Source organism: Tachyglossus aculeatus, chromosome 9, assembly GCF_015852505.1.
Source record: "Tachyglossus aculeatus isolate mTacAcu1 chromosome 9, mTacAcu1.pri, whole genome shotgun sequence".
NCBI classification, from domain to species: domain Eukaryota; kingdom Metazoa; phylum Chordata; class Mammalia; order Monotremata; family Tachyglossidae; genus Tachyglossus; species Tachyglossus aculeatus.
The window spans coordinates 38401531-38418579 of NC_052074.1; positions in this window are offsets into that span (position 1 = coordinate 38401531).

Sequence of the window (17049 nt, forward strand, 5' to 3'; positions counted from 1 at the left end):
TAATGGCTATTAAGTGATAACACCCAGAGAGAAGTGTCCAGAGGTGTTTCAGGTGCACTTCAGTCTCCTTGGAAGGTAGGACTATTTTACTGAAAAAAATCACCATCTTGACCACCAGGGTCATCAACTAAATCATGCCCATTTAGGGAGAAGCTGCCGGGTTTCACCAAGTCAACCCGACCCAACTTCTCTCCTTGAAATTTTCCAGAGGACCTTGTCCTCTAGGCTGTGATCTCGCTTTGGGCAGGGAATCTGTCTGTTCGTTCATTCATTCATTCATTCATTCATTCATTCATTCATTCATTCAATCGCGTTTATTGAGCGCTTACTGTGTGCAGAGCACTGTACTAACTCTGTTATACTGTTGTGTTGTACGCTCCCTTTATTCACCACCCCCCTGCCCAGCCCCACAACATTTATGTCCATATCTGTTATTTATTTATATTAATATCTGTCTTCCCCTCTAGACTGTAAGCTTGTTGTGGCCAGGGAACGTGTCTGTTTATTGTTATAGTGTACTCTCCCAAGTGCTTAGTACAGTGCATTACACATAGTAAGTGCTCAATAAATATGATTGATTGAATGAATGAATGAATGCTTAATACAGTGCCCTACACACAGTAAGCACTCAATAAATACGACTGATTGATTGATTAACTGAATTGGCTTCAATTCCCAGGCTCTCCGGATTGTGTTATCAACAGCCTCCTCTGTGGACAACCAGGGATGGGTGACAGAGTATTCATTCATTCAATCATATTTATTGAGCACTTACTGTGTGCAGAGCACTGTACTAAGCGCTTGGGAAGTACAAGTTGGCAACATATAGAGACGGTCCCTACCCAACAGCGGGCTCACAGTCTAAAAGGGGGAGACAGGCAACAAAACAAAACATATTAACAAAATAAAATAAATAGAATAGTAAATACGTACAAGTAAAATAGAGTAATAAATCTGGACAAACATATACACAGGTGCTGTGGGGAGGGGAAAGAGGTAGGGTGGGGGGGATGGGGAGGGGGAGGAGGGCGCTCCGTCTGGGAAGGCCTCCTGGAGGAGGTGAGCTCTCAGTAGGGATTTGAAGGGAGGAAGAGAGCTAGCTTGGTGGATGGGCAGAGGGAGGGCATTCCAGGCCAGGGGGATGATGTGGGCCGGGGGTTGATGGTGGGACAGGCGAGAACAAGGTACATTGAGGAGGTTAGCGGCAGAGGAGCGGAGGGTGCAGGCTGGGCTGGGGAAGGAAAGAAGGGAGGTGAGGTAGGAGGGGGCGAAGTGATGGACAGCCTTGAAGCCGAGGTTGAGGAGTTTTTGCCTGATGCATAGGTTGACAGGCAGCCTCTGGAAATTTTTGAGGAGGGGAGTAACATGCCCGGAGCGTTTCTGCACGAAGATGATCCGGGCAGCAGCCTGAAGTATAGATTGAAGTGGGAGAGACAGGAGGATGGGAGATCAGAGAAGAGGCTGATGCAGTAATCCAGTCGGGATAGGATGAGAGACTGAACCAGCAGGGTAGTGGTTTGGATGGAGAGGAAAGGGCGGATCTTGGCGATGTTGCAGAGGTGAGACCGGCAGCTTTCGGTGATGGAGTATCCATATTCTGGCCAACATAATCACACTGCTCATCTTTGAACTTGCCCCTCTGGCATTCTTTGGTTTGTTATTTATATGTCAGGTCAGGGGCATTTGACCACATCACACATTTTAATTTATTTTCTATATCTGGTCCTATTCTATGCTTCCCAACCTAGAAGATGAGGGAGGATTCTCTGCAATCGTATGGGGTTACATAAATGATGCTAAATTCATTCATTTATTCATTCAATCGTATTTATTGAGCGCTTACTGTGTGCAGAGCACTGTACTAAGTGCTTGGGAAGTACAAGTCGGCAACAGATAGACACGGTCTCTACCCAACAACGGGCTCACAGTCTAGAAGGGGGTGACAGACAACAAAACGAAACACGTAGACAGGTGCTTCAAGTGTTTGCATCCAAATTGGAGGGAAAAAACGCCCACCCTGTCATTCCCTTTGAGATCCCTCTGAGCATTCATCCTGGTTCGGCTTTCAGAGATGGGCACTGGGTCTGCAGGGAAAGCTGTCTTGGGAATCAATCAACCTACATTTCTATTGAGCACTTACTGAATGCAGAGCACTATACTAAGTGCTCGGGAGAGTACAATATAATGGAGTTGGTAGATATGTTCCCTGTACACAGCAAGCTTAGAAGCTAGAGATTTCTCACTTCTCCTAATGCATGTGCAGGAAACAGAGCCTTGCATTTTGGTACATTATCAGTGAAACTGGATAATCCTGTATGTTACTAAACATCCAGTACAGTGCTCTGCATACAGTATGTTGTCTTCTATGTTATTGTGCTCTCCCAAGTGCTTAATACAGTCCTCTGCATGCAGCATGGAGGTCAGGGATTGTGACTTCAATGCTACTTTGTTCTCCCAGGGGCTTAATACAGTGCTTTGCAAACAGTATGGAAGGCAGGGATTGGGTCTTCAATGCTACTGTGCTCTTCCAAGCACTTAATACAGTAGTCTGCACACAGTAGAGAAGCAACATGGCCTAGTAGCTTGTACTTCCCGAGCGCTTAGTACAGTGCTCTGCACACAGTAAGTGCTCAATAAATACAATTGATTGATGGATTGATTGATAGTAGATAGAGCACAGGCCTGGAGTCAGAAGGACTTGGGTTCTAGTCCTGGCTCTGCTACTTGTCTGCCATGTGACCTGAAGCAAGTGACTCAATTTCTCTATGCCTCAGTTACCTCCTCAGTCAAATGGGGTTTAAGACTATGAGCTTCATGTGGGATATGGACTGTGTCAACCAAATTTGTTTGTATCTACCCCAGAGCTTAGTACAGTGTCTGGCACATAGCAAGCACTTAAACTGTAAGCTCATTGCGGGCAGGAAGTGTGACTATTATTGTGTTGTACTAAAAAAAAAGGAAAAGTAAAAGTATGGAGGGCAGGGATTGTATCTTCAATGCTATTGTGCTTTCAAGTGCTTAATAATAACAATGATTGCATTTGTTCAGCTCTTACCACGTGCCGAGCACTGTTCTAAGCACTGGTACAGTGCTCTGCACACAGTAAGCTCCTCAAGGAAGAGAATCCTACCCACCAATGCTACTGTATCCTCCCAAGAGCTTAATACAATACTCTCCAGCCAGTAAGCTCTCAGTAAATACAATCGATATAAAGCAACCAGCCTTGAAGAATACATGGAAGCAATCAATCAATGGTATTTATTGAGCACTTACTGTTTATAGTGCACTATACTAAAAGTTCAGGAGAGTACAATACAATATAGCAGAGAAAGCACCATCTTCCTGACCCACGAAGAACTGAGGAACTCCTCCTCTTCCCCTCCAGCTTTTCTGGAAGTCCCCTCCCCTTCCACCTGGGAGTTTTCTGATAAATTGGGCTTCTCCTCTCCATAAATCAGCGGCTCAAAGAGCATCTGCTCTTTGTGAGGTGCCCCCAGCCTCCTGGGCGGCAGAGACATTTTACTAATTATTGAAGCGTCCTGACCTTTGTGCAGTTTCAGTTCTAGAGCCCAAATGTTTATAAAGTTACATTTCTAGAACAGATGTTGGAGGGTGAGGTATTGTACTGCTGTCATCAATACGGTGGGGGGTGGAGGTGGGAGGAGGGGGGCTGAGATATGAGGAGGGTTTTTTTTTTAATGTTAAACTCTTCTCTTGGAGGTAGCACGATGTAGCGTTAAATGCCCGAGGCTGGCAATCTGGAGATGTGGGTTCCGGTCTCAGCTCTGCCACTGACCTGCTGTGTGACCTTGGGAAGGACACTTAACTTCTCTGGACCTCAATCAATCGTTCTATGGCATTTTTTGAGCGATTGCTGTGGGCAGAACACTGTACTAAATACTTGGGGAAGTACAGCACAATGGAGTTTGTGGATGTATTCTCTGCACACAAAGAGATTACAGTTTACAGCTGGAGACAGCTAGTGTAATAAATTACAGCTAGGGGCAATAATAGAGGATAAGGATGTATCCTCTATAAGGATACAGATATAAGGATACGTGTATGAGGATGGATACTGGAATGCTGGAATGAGTGTCAAAGTGCTTTAGGGGACAAACAGCCCAAGTGCATGGGTGACACAGAGGGGAGCAGACTGCGGAAATGAGGCCTCAGTTTTCTCATCTGTAAAATGGGGTTAAGATCCTTGCTCTCCCTCCCTCTTACACTTTGGGGCAAGCACAGTGTCTGAGTTCATTATATCCGATGTGCACCCTGAATTTGACACCTGCTCAGTTCTTAAAAAAAAAGTGTTGTAATTATTATATTACAATGATGGCACTACCATCCTTCCCGTCTCACAAGCCCACAACCTTGATGTCATCCTCGACTCCACCCTCTCATTCACCCTTCACATCCAATCCGTCACAAAAACCTGCTAGTCTCACGTCCGCAACATTGCCAAGATCTGCCCTTTCCTCTCCATCCAAACCGCTACCTTGCTGGTTCAATCTCTCATTTTATCCCGACTGGATTACTGCATCAGCCTCCTCTCTGATCTCCCATCCTCCTGTCTCTCCCCACTTCAGTCTATACTTCACACTGCTGCCCGGATCATTTCTGTGCAGAAACGCTCTGGGCATGTTACACCCCTCCTCAAAACTCTCCAGTGGCTGCCTGTCAACCTACGCATCAAGCAAAAACTCCTCTCTCTCAGCTTCAAGGCTGTCCATCACCTCGCCCCCTCCTACCTCACCTCCCTTCTCTCCTTCTCCAGCCCAGCCTGCACTCTCAGCTCCTCTGCCACTAACCTCCTCAATGTACCTCATTCTCGCTTGTCCCGCCGTCGACCCCTGGCCCACGCCCTCCCCCTGGCCTGGAATGCCTTCTCTCCACACATCCACCAAGCTAGCTCTCTTCCTCCCTTCAAAGCCCTACTGAGAGCTCACCTCCTCCAGGAGGCCTTCCCAAACTGAGCCCCCTTTGTCCTCTCCTCCTCCCCATCCCCCCGACCTATCTCCTTCCCCTCCCTACAGCACCTGTATATATGTTTGTACAGATTTATTACTCTATTTATTTTACTTGTACATATTTACTATTCTATTTATTTTGTTAATGACGTGCATTTAGCTTCAATTCTATTTGTTCTGACTTGACACCTGTCCACATGTTTTACTTTGTTGCCTGTCTCCCCCTTCTAGACTGTGAGCCCATTGTTGGGTAGGGACTGTCTCTGTTGCCAACTTGTACTTACCAAATGCTTAGTACAGTACTCTGTACACAGTAAGCGCTCAATAAATACAATTGAATGAATATTGTAACTGACATCTGAGAATGGAAAAAGCTGTGAGAGTTACTTCCATCATTGGAAGTTGCACAAACATGAAGGGCCATACATTTCTTCCATTACAATAGGCACCAATAGACACCCCAGTGCCATGCTCTGTACCTGATAGCTGCCCAGTACAGAGCTCTACACCGAGTAGGCCCCCAGGACAACTCTTTGCACATGGTAGGTGACCAGTACACCCCTCTGCAACCGAGTAAGCATTCAGGACTTAGCACCCAGGCAAAGCCCTGGCACTCAGAAATTCCATACAGTGCAGCACTCTGCTTCCCAGGAGTTGTCCAGTGCATTTCTCTGCTGCCAGTAGGCATTAAGTCCAGTGCCTACCATAGATGTGCAATAAATAATACTGAATGAATTAACCATACACATAAAACATTCTGATTTGGACCATGCAATGTCAGGAGTACAATCAATCAATGATATTTATTGAGTGCTATGTGCTGACTACTACACTAAGCCCTTGAACGAGTAAACATATTCCCTGCCCATAACGACCTTACAGTTTAGAGAGAGGAACGTAAAGGGCTATTTTAGTCACTTTCCACTGCTGTATCTCTTCCATTCCTCTCCCCATCTCTCCCTGCCTTCTCATGCTCTAATTCCTTCTCCCTTCCCAACCTGGTCGTAAACCTCACTAACCCCCTGTTCATACCCCAGAGTGGACCAGGACAAAATAACCCAACTCATCGTTTGAACTTCCGATAAATTTCCTTCAGGTCAACAGCCCCAGAGAACCGAGTCACCTTCCCCGCGTCAATAACTGACAGCTTTTTCAGAACTCCTTAGTGCTCAACTCCTGAGAGACAAACCACTTCCACTGTTCCACTGTTCCTCCTCCTCCAGGAGACCTTCCATTCATTCATTCAATCATATTTCTTAAGCGCTTACTGAGTGCAGAACACTGTACTAAGCGCTTGGGAGGTACAAATCAGCAACAAATAGAGATGGTCCCAACCGAATGACAGGCTCACGGTCTAGAAGGGGGAGACAGACAACAAAACAAAACAAGTAGACAGGTGTCAATACTATTAGAATAAATAGAATTATAGCTAAACACACATCATTAATAAAATAAATAGAGTAATAAAATATGTACAAATATACACAAGTGCTGTGGGGAGGGGAACAGGTGGGGTGGGGGGCGATGGGGAGGGGAGGAGGAGCAAAGGATAAGGGGGAGCTCAGTTTGGGAAGGCCTCCTGGAGAAGGTGAGCTCTCAGTAGGGCTTTGAAGGGAGGAAGAGAGCCCGTTTGGCGGATGTGTGGAGGGATGGTATTCCAGGCCAGAGGTAGGACATGGGCCAGAGGTTGACGATGGGACAGGTGAGAAGGAGGCACAGTGAGGAGCTTAGTGGCAGAGGAGCAGAATGTGCCGGCTGGGCTGTAGAAGGAGAGAAGGGAGGCGATGTAGGTGATGATGCTGATGGAAGGGTGAGGTGATGGAGAGCTTTGAAGCCAAGAGTGAGGAGTTTCGGCTTGATTCAAAGGTTGATAGGCAACCAGTGGAGATTTTTGAGGAGAGGAGTGACATGCCCAGAGCATTTCTGTAGAAAGATGATCCAGGCAGCAGAGTGAAGTACAGACTGAAGCGGGGAGAGACAGGAGGATGGGAGACTTCCCTGACTATGCCCTCCTTTTCTCTTCTCCCACTCCCTTCTGTGTCACCCTGACTTGCTCCCTTTATTCATCTCTTTTCCAGCTTCACATACTTATGTCCATATCTATAATGTATTTACTTTTATTAATGTCTGTCTCCCCATCTAGGCTGTAAGCTCACTATGGACAGGGAATGTGTCTGTTATACTGTCATGTTGTAATAATAATAATATTAATGGTATTTGTTAAGCGCTTACTATGTGCCCAACACTGGGGTAGATACAAGGCAATCAGGTTGGACACAGTCCCTGTCCCACATGAGGCTCACAATCCTAATCCCCATTTTACTGATGAGGTACCTGAGGCCCGGAGAAGTTAGGTGACTTAGCCAAGGTCACACAGCAGACAAGCAGCGGAACCGGGATTAGAACTCATGACCTCTGAGTCCCAAGCCTGTGTTTTTGCCAAGCAATTAGCACAGTTCTCTGCACATAGTAAGTGCTCAGCAAATACCACTGACTGATTAACGATTGAGAAGCTTACAATCTAATAGGGGTAACATTCAGTTGACGCTATTTTCTCTGTGTACCCAAAAGAAATCCATGTCTTCTTTTCACAGTGAATCCCAGGAAGATCTTGGAGAGAAATAAAGCAATTAATCTTACTGTTCATACACACAGCCTTTCGTAAGATTTTTCATTTTTCTGTTTGAAAACAGCTGCCATTCAAGTTTCTGCAGTTGGGCTAGGCCATTTAAAGTTATTTCCTGTAATTTCCTTGTATCAAGGACCAGGGTAGGACAACAAGTTGCCACAGATTGGCGTGGTCACAACAGACGGATGCCTCAAAAATGGTTTTGGCTCTTAGGAATAAAGGTTGAAGTCAGCAAGAAGCATGCCATTTTCAAAGGTGCTGGCTCCTTTGAGGCAATGGGGAGAGAATTGTCTAGGTATTATTTGATTTATTTTGCTGTCTCTCAGAGAACATTTGGTTTTGTGTGTTCTAAACAAAGAGAAAGCAATGACATGATAAACAGTATCCATCAAAAAACAACTCAAAAACCACTTAGGTTTTTGGTCTTGAAAAACAAAAAAGCACGATAACTTTGCCACTCAAGTACTCAGATGTGCTTTGAGTGTTTGGAAAAGAAAAAACACACTAGAAGGGGAAAATGAGCCAAAGAGTGGGTCAGGCCTGAATTGGGAATTTGATCTTAAACAAAGTCTCCATCAAGAGAGTCCAGAAGGAAATGATTTGCATCTGACAGTGACTGGTGTCAACAAACGAATATAATAACAATAATAATAATAATAATAACTGCGGTACTTGTTAAGTACTCAATATGTGCAAAACACTGTTCTAAGCTCCAACGTAGATGCAAATTCATCAAGGTGGACAGAGTCCCTGTCCCACATAGGGCTCCCAGTCTTAATCCCCATTTTACAGATGAGGTAACTGAGGCCCAGAGAAGTGAGGTGACTTGCCCAACGTCACACAGCAGACATGAGGCAGAGCCGGGATTAGAAGCCAGGTTCTTCCGACTCCCAGGCCTGTGCTCTCTCCACTGAGAGAGCTCTTCTAGGTGTTTCTAAGTGCTTGGACAGGAGGCAGGCAACAAGGAAGGTGTTATGATATAGCTGCTCTTCCCCAGTGAGACTGGAGGCCATGGTGGTCAGATTTCCCCTGGTGAGAAACCGATCCTCTTAGGCCGTGCTACTTGTCATCTGTAAAATGGGGATAAGATGCCTTCTCCCTCCCCCTTAGACTGGTAGCCCTGTGGAGGTTAAGACTACATTTGATCTGATTACGTTGTATCTACCCCAACACTTAACATAGTACTTGTCTCATAGTAAGATCTTAGCAAATACCACCACTATTATTATTAGAAAATGGGGAACATCGGGGTGAGGAGGCTCTGAGAGCATCACAACTCCAAAATGGAGAAACGCAGTAATAAAAAAAAATAATGATGATGATGATAATGGTATTGTGCTTACTATGTGTCTAGCACTGTTCTCAGCACTGGGGTAGAGACAAGCTAATCAAGTTGGGCATAGTCCCTGTCTCCCATTGGGCTCACAGTCTTGACCCCCATTTTACAGATGAGGTTCATGAGGCCCAGAGAAGTGAAGTGACTTGCCCAAGGTTACAGAGCAGACAAGTGGTGGAGCTGGGATTAAAACTCAGGTCCTGCTGATTCCCAGGCTCCGTGCTCTATCCATTAGGCCATGCTGCTTCAGTGCTTTGCACATAGTAAGTGCTTAATAAATGCCATTATTATTATTATTATTATTATTATTATTAAACAGCACTGTGGGAAGTGCATGCGGCAGGGCAGCATGGGATGATCTCACCACTCTCCGTGGGCAGAAGAAACCACCAGTCACACCTCGGGCTGTCAGACATACGCACACTGGCTGAGAAAATTTCACCACCGCTAAGGCCAGCTTCCCTTCCAAAGGTCACCAAGATAGAAAGACCGCACTTACTGACTTTCTATTGCCTCCCAGACATTTCAATGAAAAACTAATTTATAATCCTTTTGGGTCTTTCTTCTTTTTCCCCCAAAGTGTTTTCATGGCTTTGATTTCACTTTATCCTCACAACATCTCCGTGAGATGGGAAAAGCCGAGTAACATATTAACCCCATGAGCAAACTGAGGCCCACAGAAGTTACAGTGACTTGCCCAAATCAGGCAGCTGGTGAGAGATAAAGCTGGAATTAGAATCCAGGTTTCCTGCTTCAAAGTTCCGTGTTCCTTCCATTAAGCCACGCTGCCTCTTCCCGAAGAACAGGAATTAGAGAGAGAGGCTGTCCTCACTGCAATACGGTGGACTCTAGTGGGAGCGGGGGGGTGGGGGGAGGAGCGGAGAGAATTATTCAACTTGAAGTCTGGCCAGGAACTAAAGCTAAACACCCATGCCCACGCTCCTCCTTCTGAAATATGTTCCATGCTATTTTGAATGACCACAAGCAGTTGGTTTTTCCGTTTTGTAGCTAGGTGCTAACCCCAGGAGGGTGTAAAAACTCAGACACTCATCCCAACACAACACGCAGCCCCCACCACCACCCCCCTCGGGGCCTCAGTTTCCCCAAATACATGGGAGGAATTCATCTCCACCCTGACTCACTGGGCTCTGTGTGGACAAGGGATCGGAGAAGGATGGCTCAATAGCTGCTCTGCACTAGGAACATCCACCCTTTAATTCCCATTCTTCGGGACGAGGCAGCATGATTGAATGGCTAGAGCATGGGCCTGGACATCACGTGGGACCTGGGTTCTAGTCCCAGCTTGGCCACTTGTCTACTGGGTAACCTTGGACAATTTTTTTCTCTGTGCCTCAGTTACCTCATCTGTAAAATGGGGATTAAAACTGTGAGCCCTATGTGGGACAGAGCCGGTGTCTTACCTGATTATCTTGTATCTACTCCAGCACTTAGTACAGTGCCTGGCATACAGTAAGCACTTAACAAACACCATTGTAATTATTAGCATTGTTGTTGTCATCACTGTTTTAACAGGCTCACATTTGGAAATCTGCGAACTTCTGCTTCAGGGGAGAAAACAGCACTGCAGTCTTTTTTCGATGGAAGTAGAGACATTTATGGATCAACCCTTGTCTCAGGTGCCAAAGTAGAGAGCAAAAATCACTTAATTCATTCGATTAGAGAAAATAATTGTTGTGGACTTGATTTTTAAAGTGGGGCTTCATTGTGAAGGAACTAATTGCTGTTGTAGGATTTTCCAGGTGATGTCAATACAAGCCTCTTGGAAAAATATGACACTGCCTTAGGGACTGTGTGCCACAGTGAAGACCGCACTCCAAGAGAAAACGGGCATCACGGAGAGCTTGGTCTCGGTGATACTCAGCTTTCAGCCATCTGGGTGTTTGCTTAGGTGTTGGATTGATCTGTAAAATCATTTGATTTCCTTATATTAGAAAAATGGTTTGTTTTTGCTGCGGCTGATTTAGTATTCGTGAAAATAGAGCAAGACTTAAGCAAAGTAACCCTAGGGAAAAGTGATGACTGATACCGTTGTCTCTTTTCCTGTATTTTAGAAACATATTTTCCTTGGTCGTGGATAGCAATGCCCCTGCTGGTCATGTCCACAGTTCACCTGGGAAACTACGAGGCCAGAGTGCTGGTCACCCTCCTGGCCACCCGCTCTCATGGTTGGGGATAAATCATCTGACATCCCTGAATCTCCCCTCTCCATCCCTCTCCTCCAGTGACCCAGCACAGACCATCCAGCACCCCTGACTCTCCCCTGTCCATTCCTGGCTCTCCCCCAGTGACCCAACACAGATCATCCATCACCTCTGACTCTCTCCTCTCCATCTTTGGCTCTCCCCCAGCGACCCAACATGGACCATCTAACACCCCTTACTCTCCTTTCCATCACTGACTCCCCCCCACAGACCATCCAGTTCCTCTGACTCTCCCCATCCATCCCTGCCTCTCCTCCAGTGACCCAGCATGGGCCATCCAACACCCTTGACTCCCCTCTCCATCACCTCGGACTCTCCCCTCTCCATCTTTGGCTCTCCCCCAGCGACCCAGCATGGACCATCTAACACCCCTTACTTTCCTTTCCATCCCTGACTCCCCCCAACAGACCACTGAGTTCCCTTGACTCTCCCCTCTCCATCCCTGCCTCTCCCCCAGCGACCCGGCATGGGCCATCCAACACCCTTGACTCCCCTCTCCATCCCTGCCTCTCCGCCAGAGACCCAGGCTGAATGAGGGGGAGGGAGTCAATCCCATTTGGGAGGTGGAGGGCAGACCTTAAAAGTGTTTTCCAGCCCCACAGTTCTCCGTTTTGCCTGGGTCGATTCCTGCTCAGCAGAGCGGCGGCTCAGGGGCCTTGGTTTAGAGGGGCGGGGCGGGGACAGGGGACTCCATGCCTGCTAGGCGGACGAGCTCTCCACATGTGGTCGGAAGATGTTGGAAAACAAATTAATCACCTCAATGAGGGAAATGGCCCGTGGAGGAGAATATTTTTAGTGCTCCGCAGCCCGCACCTTGACTCTCTCCAGAATCCCCACCATTCCCTCCTTTTACAGTTGTGCCTACCTCCCTTCACCTTGACTGCAAGAGGCAGGAGGAGCATCAAGGGACAGCAGAGGTCGGGGATAAGGTCAATCGATCTGGCTGCTGGACGCTGCTCAGCCTAGCCTACACAGGGCGGCATTCTCCTCACATTGACCTCAGAGAAAAAGCATGGCCTAGAGGATAAAGCACGAGCCTAGGAGCCAGAGGACGTGGGTCCTGATCCCAGCTCTGCCACTTAATAATAATAATAATGATGGTATTTGTTAAGCGCTTACTATGTGCCAACCACTGTTCTAAGCACTGGGGTAGATACAAGGTAATCAGGTTGTTCCACATGGGGCTCACAGTCTTAATCCCCATTTTACAGATGAGGTTGTCTGCCAGGTGACCCTGGGTAAGCCATTTCACTTCTCTGGGCCTCAGTTACCTCATCTGTAAAATGGAGATTTAGAGTGTGAGCCCCACATGGGACAGGGACTGTGTCCAACCCAACTTTAGACTGTAAGCTCATTGTGGGCAGGGAATGTGTCTGTTTATTGTTATACTGTATGCTCCCAAGTGCTTATAACAGTGCTCTACTTCATTGGGTCCCAGTGGAGAGGTTTCTATCGACACAAGACCTGTCTCCCTGGTGATGAAGGAGAGGAGGAGATCCCCCACAGAGCCATGGTAAATAGATTTTATAATAATAATGGCATTTATTAAGCACTTACTATGTGCAAAGCACTGTTCTAAGCGCTGGGGAAGTTACAAGGTGATCAGGTTGTCCCACCGGGGGCTCACAGTCAATCCCCATTTTACAGATGAGGGAACTGAGGCACAGAGAAGTTAAGTGACTTGCCCAAAGTCACACAGCTGACAAGTGGCAGAGCCGGGGTTTGAACCCATGACTTCTGACTCCAAAGTCCGGGCTCTTTCCACTGAGTCACGTAGCTTTTGCATGTCTTAATCCTGAAAGGGGCGAGCCAACTGCTTTTTCTATTTGTTTTCCTCACTCAGAATATCTCAGCCTACTGGGTTTGAAAATGCTCCAGTCTTTGAAAGCAACTAGGAAATCTCTGATTCCTGAGGCAAACTGTGTCTTTTACCATCTCTTTGTGGTGTTTCAGATGGAGAAGGAAATGAATGAGAAGGACGGGGGTAGTGGAAAAATCAAAAAAGGGAGGAACTTTGGACACTGCCCAGTGTCTTGTTGCCCTTCTCACCGACCCTGGCCAAGACTTTCACAATTATCCTTGTCACTTCGGGTGGCATTGAGCAAGTGTGAATGGCTCAGAATCCACTCTCCTCTAGGCCTAGTGGAAAGAGCCTGGCCCTGGAGGTCAGGAGACATGGGTTCTAATCCCAGTTCTACCACTTGATTGCCGTGTCCTTGGACAGGTCCCTTATCTTCTCATTGCCTCAGTTTCCTCATCTGTAAAATGAGGATAAAATACCTGTTCTCCCTTCCCTTTAGGCTATGAGCCCCATGTGGGACAGGGATGGTTCATTCATTCAATCAATCATATTTATTGAGCACTTACTGTGAGCAAAGCACTGTACTAAGCACTTGGGAGAGCACAACAGACACATTCACTGCCCACAACAAACTCACAGTCTAGAGGGATCTGATCTGATTATCCTATATCTTCCCCAGTCAATCAATCAACGGTATTTATTAAATGCTTACTGTATGCAGAGGGCTGTACTAAGTGCCTCAGAGAGTGCAATACAACAGGGTTGGTAGACAGGCTCCTTTCCCCCGAGTTTGCTTAGCACAGTGTTTGGCTCAGAGTAAGAGCTTAACAAATACCATAGTTATTATGAGAATCAGCATGGCCTAGTGGATAGAGCACAGGCCTGGGAGCCAGGAGGATCTGGGTTCTAATCTTGGCTCTGCCACAATGTCTGCTGTATGACGTTGGACAAGTCACTTCACTTTTCTGGGTCTCAGTTCCCTCATCTGTAAAATGGGGATTGAGACTGTGAGCCCCACATGGGCTGTGTCCAACCTGATTAACTTGTATCTACTGCAGTGTTTAGATCAGTACTTGGCATGTAGTGAGTGCTTAACGAGTACCGTTATTATTATTATTATTATTACATACCACAATTATGATACTTACTCCAAGTCCTGTTGTCCTGCTAATGGGCTTAACCAGGGTCTCGTGAGTCCTCCCAGGAGGGAGATATTGATTCATTCAATCGTATTTATTGAGCGCTTACTGTGTGCAGAACACTATACTAAGCGCTTGGGAAGTACAAGTCAGCAACATCTAGAGACGGTCCCTACCCAACAACGGGCTCACAGTCTAGGAGGGGGAGAACAGACAACAAAACAAAACATGTAGACAGGTGTCAAAACCATCAGAATAAATAGAATTACAGCTATATGCACATCATTAACAAAATAAATAGAGTAGTAAATATGTACAAGCAAAATAAATAGAGTAATAAATCTGTATGTCCGGCCTGTTCTGGGGCTGCCTGGGGGACCAGGCGATACCCTGATTTTCCTCTCATTCCCAACCCCCCCAGAGCAGTCTCACACTGACCGCCATCCTTTGGGAAATACTGGGACTCCAGACTGACGCGGACACCCTGCTTATCATATTAATTTCCATCAGCGCGAGTCCGATTCCCGAATGCCTTCATATCCTTTTTTCATTTTCCAGAAGGTGCCCTTCATTTCTTCACCCTGTATTTTAATCTTCCCCATCTCCGACCCCTTGACATATATACTTCAATTAAGGAACGTCAGACATGGCGAGAGCAGGCAAGGTGGGGGCAGAGGAGAGGCTGAGAGTCCTCTGTTCCTATATAATTAGAAGCTGGAGTCGGAGGAGGGCCCGAACGCTGACAATCAATCATTCAATTAGTGGGGGGCTGGAGGTCACGCTGAGTGCCAGAGTTCTGAAGTGAGTCCAGCTGAAAGGGCAGAGACTTGGGGGAAAACCCAGGGCCTGACTGAAGCAGGCCATTGTGGGCAAAGATGGAACGGGCACCTCTAGTTCGTCAGCTCACTGTAGGCAAGATCATGACTACCAACTTTATTGTATTGGACTTCCCCAAGTGCTTAGTGCAGTGCTCTCAGCACACAGAAAACGCTCCATAAATACAACTGATGGATTGATGACCCAACATGAACCATCCAACACCCTGACTCCCCCTCCAGTGATCCAGCTTGGACCATCCAGCACCCCGAGGTGTCTCCCAAGTAACCCACCGGGGCCCACTCACCCAAGAATTTATCTGTATCATTCTGCAAATGACTGATTTTTTACCTGAACTGCTCTCTGTGATAGCAATCCCCAATTTTTTCTCTCTGTTGGGTGAGGAGGTGGTTTCTCTGGCTTGAAAGACCTCGGGGATAGGAGAAGTCTTTCCCCCTTTGTCCTGAGTGAGCAGAACAAGCCCTGGAGAAATCATGGAGGCCCAGACCAGAACTTGAATCCATGATTCCTCCTCTTCATCGCTGTCTCCCTCCACATAAACTGGGTGAAGCTTGAAAGCCCTGGACAACAGCACTGGACATTTCCACCCATCTCCCAGCCACACTGCCTTCCTCTCCACCCTTCATTTCCACTGGACTGTAGGAAAACTGATGGGAGAGATTTCATGGAGGATTGGGTCCTGGGATGACACGCCTTGTTTTGACTTTCTATTGTTGATAAATACCCCGAGCTTGAGGAGGGGCTTCTCTTTGCCACCTCATCAACGTGAAAGCTACATTTGATTTAATTAATGGGGGGAGTTTATGGGAAAAGCTTTTATCCACGGGCATTGGTGTAAGCTATCTTGGCCTTTGGAGGGAGATGGATGCTCTCCAGAGATTGGTCTAAGATCACAGGACGGAGGGCGGGTCACTTAATGAACCTCTTTCCAAGTAACACCGGAGGAAGGGGGGTGGCTATGTGAGTGATTCAGCTGACTGTGCAATCTCTGATCTCCCCATCGCTGAGAGGCTTTTTGTTTAATGGTATTTGTTATGCACTTACTATGGGCAAGGCACCGTACTAAGCGCTGGGGTAGAAACAGAATGATCAGGTTGACCACAGCCCATATCTCAAAGTATTGCCATTTTACAGATGATGGTCCTGAGGTGGAAAAGTCGGCATACAGCTGGCACAAGGTGGAGTAGGATTAGAACCCAGGTCCTCTCTTTCCACAAGGCTAGGGTACTTCTCACTTGGGTTCCCCAGCTCCACTGAGAAGAGAGAAGCAGCACAGCCTAGTGGATAGAGCACAGGCCTGGGAGACAGAAGGTTCTGGGTTCTAATCCCAAGTCCGTCTCTTCTCTGCTGGGTGACCTTGGGTAAGTCACTTCACTTCCCTATGCCTTAGTTCCTTCAACTGTAAAATGGTGATTAAGACTGAAAGCCCCATGTGGGACATGGACTGTGTCCAACCTGATGAATCTGTATCTATCCCAGCGCTTAGTACAGTGCCTGGCACGTAGTAAGCGCTTAACAAATAGCATTAAAAAAGGGAAAGGCTGTCTGGCAAAGGATAACCAAAGAGCTAGAGGTTCCCAGTGCCTGTCTACTTGCTTTGTTTTGTTTTGTTGTCTATCTCCCCCTTCTGGATTGTGAGCCCGTTGTCGCGTAGGGATTGTTTCTATCTGTTGCCAAATTGTACTTTCCAAGCGCTTAGTACAGTGCTTTTTTAGACTGTGAGCCCACTGTTGGGTAGGCACTGTCTCTATATGTTGCCAACTTGTACTTCCCAAGCGCTTAGTACAGTGCTCTGCACACAGTAAGCACTCAATAAATACGATTGAATGAATGAATGAATTAATGAATTAATGAATGAATGAAATTAAACTCCGGAGTCGTCTGTCCACACAATGGCCGGGGAATCTAGGTTGGAATTAAGAGCGGGTTGAGAAGTCACAATGAAGCAAAGCCCAAAGGAGAAGCGGCTGGTTTCAGCTACGATCAGTCTTTGTCTTCCAGGGAAAGCCAATTACCTGGGGAAATTTTAATGCCTTCTCTCTTGTGCTATTTGTCTGTGTCTTTCTGCCCTTTTCTCATCGCTGATGTTCATTGTCTTCGTTCTTTTTCAGGTTTCTT